Source organism: Terrapene carolina, unplaced genomic scaffold, assembly GCF_002925995.2.
Source record: "Terrapene carolina triunguis isolate 2854851 unplaced genomic scaffold, T_m_triunguis-2.0 Scaffold68, whole genome shotgun sequence".
NCBI lineage: Eukaryota > Metazoa > Chordata > Testudines > Emydidae > Terrapene > Terrapene triunguis.
In genome coordinates, this window is record NW_020664419.1 from 66,917,637 (window position 1) to 66,925,358 (window position 7,722).

The window sequence follows — 7,722 nt, forward strand, 5'->3', positions numbered from 1 at the left end:
TCCAGCTGGGGGTACGGGCTCTGCAGTGGGGCCAGGGATGAGGGGCATTGGGATGGGGCAGAGGGTTTGGGTATGGGAGGGTGAGGGTGAGGGCTCCGGCTGGGGGTGCGGGCTCTGGGGTGAGGCTGAGGGGTTTGGGGTGAAGGCTGCCCCGGGGCTACGGCAGGGAGAGAGGACTCCCCCAGCTCTCTCTCCCCGCAGCAGCACCTGGGCTGGGGTGGGGAGGGGTGCCTCTCCCCACCACGGCAGCCCTGGGACTGGGGCCACAGGAGAGGGGCCTCTCCCACAGCCATGGCAGATCCATGCCGGGGCTAGGTTGGGGCCAGGGGAGGGGTGTCTCTCCCATGGCCGAAGCAGGTCTGTGTCAGGGCTGGGTTGGCACCGGGGGAGAAGCACATCTCCCCTGGCCATGGCAGGTCCATAGCTGGGCTGGACTGGGTCCGGAGCTGGGGGAGAGGACTCTCTCCCTGCTGCAGCCCTGAGCACCTGCGCGGCACTTAATAGGCTGCTGCGCGGCCACGCAGCTTAGAGGGAACTTAGATATCTGATGTAAAAAGGAGTATGCTATTGTAGTCACATTGGTCCCACGGTATTAGAGAGACAAGGTGGGTGAGGTAATATATTTTATTGGACCAATTTCTGTTGGTGAGAGAGACAAGCTTTTGAGGTTAGAAAAAGCTCTGTGTAAGCTCAAAAGCTTGTCTCTCTCACCAACAGAAGTTGGTCAAGTAAAAAGGAGTGCATGTCACTACATCTGAAGCCATCCCTAAAGCCTATGGGGTGGGAGGGAACAAGATCTAGAATTACTGGTCCCTTAGGAGTTTTGTTGTGAAGGCTAAATTATGAGCATTCAAAGAGGAGAGGGATTGAAAGCAAGGTGTTGAACTCCCTGTACAATCATACTGACAGGGTCCCCATTATTTTACACAAGGATATTCCCACAGGTTTGGAGGGATATGCTAGTGTGGAAAGCGACACTCCCTGAGCTCCAACCCTCCCTACCCCATGACATTACCTCTTAAGGTGTGCAAAACTCCAAAGCCCCAAAGGCATACCTTCACCTCACCCGTTTGCCCTGTGGATGCCATTTAATCTCAAATGAAGACAAAATATGAACATGTTTTGCTGTATTTCTGCAGTTTTCCTGACCGTCATCCAATATATTGAAGGGCACAATCCTGTCATATTTTTGTAAAAAATAAATAATATTGTATTTGAGTATTAGCTGGACCCTGCAGAAACAAACTTTCTGCTTCAAGTCTTTTTAAACAAAGGTTGTTTGTTTTGGACTAAAATTCATCTTTTGTTCTTGCTTTGTGTTCAGCAGTGTTCAGAAGAATTTAAGCAGCTGTGCATATTGCTCTTGTGAATAACTTCTTTTACCTCTGGGCTACTGATTCAAAATCTATCAGAGTTCTCTAGTGAAAATGAATTCTCTGATCTTAGTTCAGTTCCTAGTCCAGAGCAGATCCAAACACCCACTGCAGAAATTACAAAACTAACATACGGAACATGACAGCCACACTCAAATTTGTGACATGAATGGTAAACACTACACAAGAGAGCACAAGTTCTACACTGTGATGTATCAACACCTGTAGTTACTGTCCATTTCAAATTAATGTTTAGTATTAGTGTGAGAAACAGTTCTTTACAAGAAGGTCATGGTGTGTGGATCATTTGCCTTCACTGGTTTATTGAGAGTAGTGGAAGTACTGTTCTAAAAATTTATACTTCCTGGAACTAACTTTCCACTGTCAGAAAAGTTGCTAAGCAGGTCTTATATGTCTTAATTCTAGGAAATACTGCCTCTTCTATTTCTGAGAATCTCCACCTATGTGGTGTACAAGTGTGGGGGTGTATACTCTAGTGAGCACTTGTGGTACTTGCTTTAGTTAAGGTTGAAAAATAATTTTCATCAGCATGTTTTCAATCACTCGTAACCTTCTTAAACGTTGATCATTTGAGTTGACATTTTCCATGCTTGGTGGAAAGTGAGAGAAAAAACTGTTTAGCTTTTTAGGAATTATGTGTATGAAAATAAACATTTTTCACCTTGAAAAAAAAATCACGCACCTCCCCCTCCCTGGTCCCTTGCCAACAAGGGTAAAGCTTAAAAGTGGCAAAACTTTGAAACGTGAAACCCGGTATGTCATCACTTCCTAATGAGTAGTATGTGCTTTGCTATGTTGCAAAGAATTTGGCTATCAAACAGCAAAGTTCTGCATATTAGGAAATGTGCCTGTGAGCCAAAGAAAGTTTTTGTGAGCAATGACAACTTTTGATGCACACATGCTGGCTTTAAGCCATCATAACTTTAGAAGGATTGGACTGATTTTCTTCAAAGAAGTCTTAATGTTTAGGTCTCAATCAGGCCCAAAAAAGAAGACAAGTTTGTGAATTCTAGAGTCAGTGGTTTGAGTGTGTGGTAGTACAGTGCTTATTTGATACACAAGTGGAACTATTCTCCTCAATATACAAAGAAGATCACTTTGGATCACTCCACAAGACTGGAATCTGGGGCCCTAGGCACACCATAACATACACCATAGCATATTGCTCTGTGAAGAACCTCTTTTACCTCTGGGATACCACCCAGAGAGGCAAGGGCAGTGTCATGGCAGCCCTTCCCTCCTCACCCCACCCCAGGGGCAGCGGGGCCCTCTTTGGAGCAGTAATTACTCCAACACCTGGGGTTTATCCATCTGAGTTGGTGGTCTGGGTTCATTGCACTCTTCTCTTCCTGCCACATAGAGATATGTTGGGGTGGTGCTGGTGGGACAACCCAGAGTAGTAACTCTTGGTGTTAACTCAAAAGTTCCTAAGTAATTTAGGCGAATAAATCTCATTTTCAAAAGTGATTTAGACTTTTAAGAATCTAAGTCCCATTGACTTTCAGTGAGAGTTAGGCTTATAAGTCCCTTAGGTACTTTTGAAAATTTTAACCACTAAGTCAATGTTGTCGCCAGATGCCACTAGTGTGGTGCTCTGCTCCGTTCAATGATGATAACAATTGGCCACGTGCGTGTGTTCCCTCTGTGTGCTGCCCTGGCTTTGTGCAGATAGCTGGCACAGCAGACCCTGAGAGAACCCCCAATGACCACAGACTCCGATAAGGTACGAAGGCACCCGGCCAGGCTTATTGTCAAACAAAATACAGTAATAGTTTCCCCAGACTCTACAGGACATACTACGAATATGTGCCCCCTGACAATGGACTGGCTCAGTCCATGGCGGGATTCTCCACAGCCCCCTAGGCCAGACAAAGATAACCCTTCAGGGGAACATTTTTATACACAGGTACAAACAACTTACACATCACTCCCGATGTATAGAGGTACAACCCCTCTACATGTTAGAGCACCGCCTTGCACCTTGTACATGTTGGTTCGAACAAAACAATGCTATCCATCATATTACCCTCCTCTCCCTGTCTTTAGGAGGGTCAGCATGTTCCTTGTTATCTATGTGGAATGTGCTAGTACCGGAATGTTCTGGTACCATCCTGGCACATGTTTATATTACCAGTGATTAGTACCTTTTAGGTATGTGTATATTTGCAACATCAGCCTTCTTCTTGCCAGCTCCCGTGAGCAGGGCCTGCCTCTGGCTCACAGCTTAACTTTGCTTTATGTTAGCAAAGTCTTGACCATTACTTTAGTTCAGGCCTTAAGTTTCATATCGGGCCTCTGATACAGGGTTTATGTTTCAGGGCTTCATCTTACCACAAATGTTTACAGGAGCCTTGTATGTTCAGAAAGGCTGCAGCACTCTGATTTCATTGCCTATGGAAACTGCAGTATTGCCAACCACAGGCAGTCAAAATCAGAGTCAAGCCCCCCAAAATCACGAGAGTGACTAAAAATCATGTGATTTTAATGATAATAATGTTTTTATTTGCCTATTGGTTTTTGAGTCTTTAGAGTTCACATTTTCAAGCTTTTCTCAGGAACCATGAAGACTGGACACTTACTCTCCTTCCGCTCCCCCAGAAATCTGAGATTCAGAAGTCACCCCTTGAGCAGGTTGAAACTCAGAATTTCTGTTCTATGGGAAATTCTAATATTTCAAAGAAGTTTTCATTCCAATCCAGAATGAGAACTTAAAATGCTGACATTTTTCATCGCAAGGACATTCTGAAAGTTTTTGTTTAAGCAAAATTGAATTGTTTCCGTTTGATTTTTTTCAAAATAAAACAGAGCAGCTGGCTGCCCTGCCTCCCAGGAAACCCCTTTCTATCCTGACAGCCAGAGACTTCCTGGGCTGCTCCTGATTCCAGGAGAGTCCCCCAGAGTTGAGATCAGCCCAGGGAGTCCCTCTTCATGGAGAAAGGAGCCTGGAAACCTCAACTCCAGTCATGCAGCAGGGATCCTGGAAGCCCTGACAGCACAAGCTCAAGCCTAGATTTCCAAAGCTTCCAGCACTTTCAGACTTCCTGCCTCCAAGCAGGGCTCCTGGAAGCCCTGGGGTTCCTGACCCTTGGCAGTTTGTGTTATGCGGCTGCCCCACAGCTGTGGCCCCTGGAAGCACGTGCTCCTTGCAGCCCACCAGGTGAGCTGGCAGGAAACCATGAAGATTTTTGGTGGAAGTTTGGAAGTTCGTCAAACCCGATATGTCTGCGAAACATTTCATACTTGGCAAATCAACATTTTCGGATGAAACCCTGTTTTGTCAGAATATTTCCAAACCTCTCTAGTCACCACATGACTTTGTGAACCTGAGCTTTAAGAAACACTGTGAGACTCATGAGAAAATCGTAAAAGTTAGCTATGTTGACTGTGGCACTAACAGAATGCAAGAAACACCTAAGTGAGCCACATGTACCTGCAAGTTGCATACCAGAGAGTTAGACGCCCTGACATGCCTCTACATGCCATCTGACAGGTAGCAGGAAAAGAGGAATATTGTGGATGGAGAGTGGGTATGTCAAAACCCTTGCCATACACCTATGCTAACTATCATGCAAATGTCTGAGAGTCCAATATAGTATCCTGGGAAATACAAGTTAAAAGGTGAATAATACTAACATATTTGATTAGTGGAAATGTAACCTGGTTAACCCCATGCCTCTGGGAAAGTTACTGTCTCTTTAAATGGTGGTGCAGCTTGGAAGCTTAGGCTTGGAGACAGGAAAAGGAAGTGGAGCACAGAAATGCAAGTATTGCAAAATGGGAGGAGAATAGCCACATGCCCTAGAAGGGGCAGCTCAGCAAGAGGTGCAGGATTCATGGGTGAGGGAGCTGGGAAGGAGTTTGATAACTGAAGATCCTAATGCTAAGCACGAAGAAGGAGAGAAACTGTGAGTAAACAAAGCCAGAGACAGCTGTACCCTCCCACAGCCTGAAATGCACATTTTTCACAGTGGAAAAAAATGTCTCATGTGTTTATCACCAGGGTAAAATTCAAAAGTGGCTGAACTTCAAAACATGAAACTTAATATGACTATGGCTCCTAAGAGGCAGTGTTTACTTTACAAACACCCTGGCTCTCAAACTTACAAATGTGTGAAAATGTGTTGTAATATGTGACCCAAAAAGAAAATGACCAAGGATTCTCTGGAGCGGTGGTCTTACGAGCTTATTCCAATTAGCCATGGAAAAGAGACCTTTTCCCAAATATTAATAGTATTTGTTCACTCTAGACATGACTTTTCTGTAGCACCTGTCACCATAGTATGTGGGAGGCATTGGGGGTGTGTATGCATTGTTTATATGTTAGATTTAGTAGGTTTCCTTTTAAGCATTTAGTAACTACAGCTACTAACCAAATGAGAGAAAACATCCCCCAATAAAAGTGTATACACCTAGCTCCAGGCATGGAGTAGGAAACCACAGATATAGTTCTAGCAATTGGTGGAAAAAAGCATCCTATAAAGGGGGAGGGTTTATCAAACCCACCTACCCAGCTTTCCTATAGCAGATACTCATATGGCATTTGGACCTGGAGTAGGACTGGGATTTATTTGAGTAGGATTTATTTCAAGGTTTAATAGTGCTATACCTTGTCTTGTAAGTAAGGGACTTCTTTAAACTTCTCAGGCCAAATCCTAAAATCCTTTATCTGGCAATACCCTAAGTTCTGTAAAAACATTTTTTTTTTGTATTAAAAACTAGACAAGGAGCTTTTTTAAAGCGCTAGAAAAAAACCTGTGAAGTCTCTCATATGTAGAACTCATGCTCTACTTAAATATGAACCATGCTCTGGAGTTTAGCCACTGAAAATTGCACATGTTCCCCTTACTATGAAAATTGAGGACATCGAAAAGGAGTTTATATATTTTTATGCCTCTCCTTGCTTTAATATGTTATGCAACTTAGTGATACCTTACGCCATCATATGACTTTTGTGAAAGAAAGAGTTCTATTTTTATTACTGCTCTTTATTCTGTGAAATTAATCTGTGTGCAAACATGGGTTTTCTACTTTTGCAAAGGAAAACTGAAGACTTTTGCTACATGTGTATGTATGAGTATATGTATAATACCTACGTTATGAGCTGCAAATGGAATTTAATATATCTTTTCCTCGACATCAACTCTTTTCTTTTTTAAAATAAAACATAGTGGTAGTTAGGCCAAATTTATACCAGGGATAAATCTGGCCCTGTATACCTAACCCTGTTGAATTTAGTGCAGTTGTACCAGGGTAAATTCAGCTATCAATGTCTAGACTTCAGTTACAGTACATTGATTTTCTCATGCTACACAAATGGACTATATATGTGCTAAGCAGTAAGATGATATTTATGATGATTGAAGGCTGAACTAAGATAAAATATTAATAGCCCCAATGCCTGTGGTATCTGGAACTGTTCCCTCCTTTTAGAAGTGAGGAGGCATTATCACTGCCACAAATATGGGTGGATGTCTGTCCCCCAACTCCACAGAGCCCCAGGATACTGATGGATACCAAGGGCCAAGCCCACAGATCTTAGAACTTCAACAGAGAGGGCTTGCACCAGTGCACTTCTTTGTGTACCTCCTTTTCCCAATGGAGGTACAGCTCCCTACGGAGCCATTCGGCCTCTGACTGTAGCAGGAGCTATGGATTGGATTTTTTCTGCTCAGAAAGCCACAGGGCTCTATTAGAGCACCCTTTGGGGACCAGCTGCTCCATCCCCCCAAATCTGTGGAGCTCTGAATGTGCAGACTAGACACAGAGAGGAGTGTGTAGGGTTGGGGAAGATACGTCACCCTCCTGTGGACTTAGGGCACTTTGTGTCCTAATTCCTATTTCTCTGCTGCCTTTCTGGCCGTGTAATGGAGAGGAACACAGTTCTCTGATTGTGAAGATTTAGGATCCTTTTCTCATCTTTCTAGTTCAGGGACCAGATCCTGAACTTGACAAAATTGTCACTGACTAAACTGGCACTGGCCAGTTCAAAAATGTGGCTAAACCTCCAGCCACAGGGAGACTCCAGGTCAAGAGGTGAAATGTTAGTATGAGGTTCACATAACGACTGACAAGGCCTCAGCTCTGTGGTGTTCTACTGAGATATTCTCATTCTCCAGGGGGCTCAGATTTTCATCACAATCCAGACTGGGGCATATCAAAGGTTCATCACCTCCTTCTGTGTAACAGGCACACTACAGTCTCTCTTTCCTCCACAGAGCCACGCACTATTTCTAGACATATGTAGTGTTTCTCCCACCCTGGTGAGAATAAACCCCTCCCAGGCTGGTGTGTGAGGAGTTTAGAGGAGTTTACCTGGGGAGGTATTGGG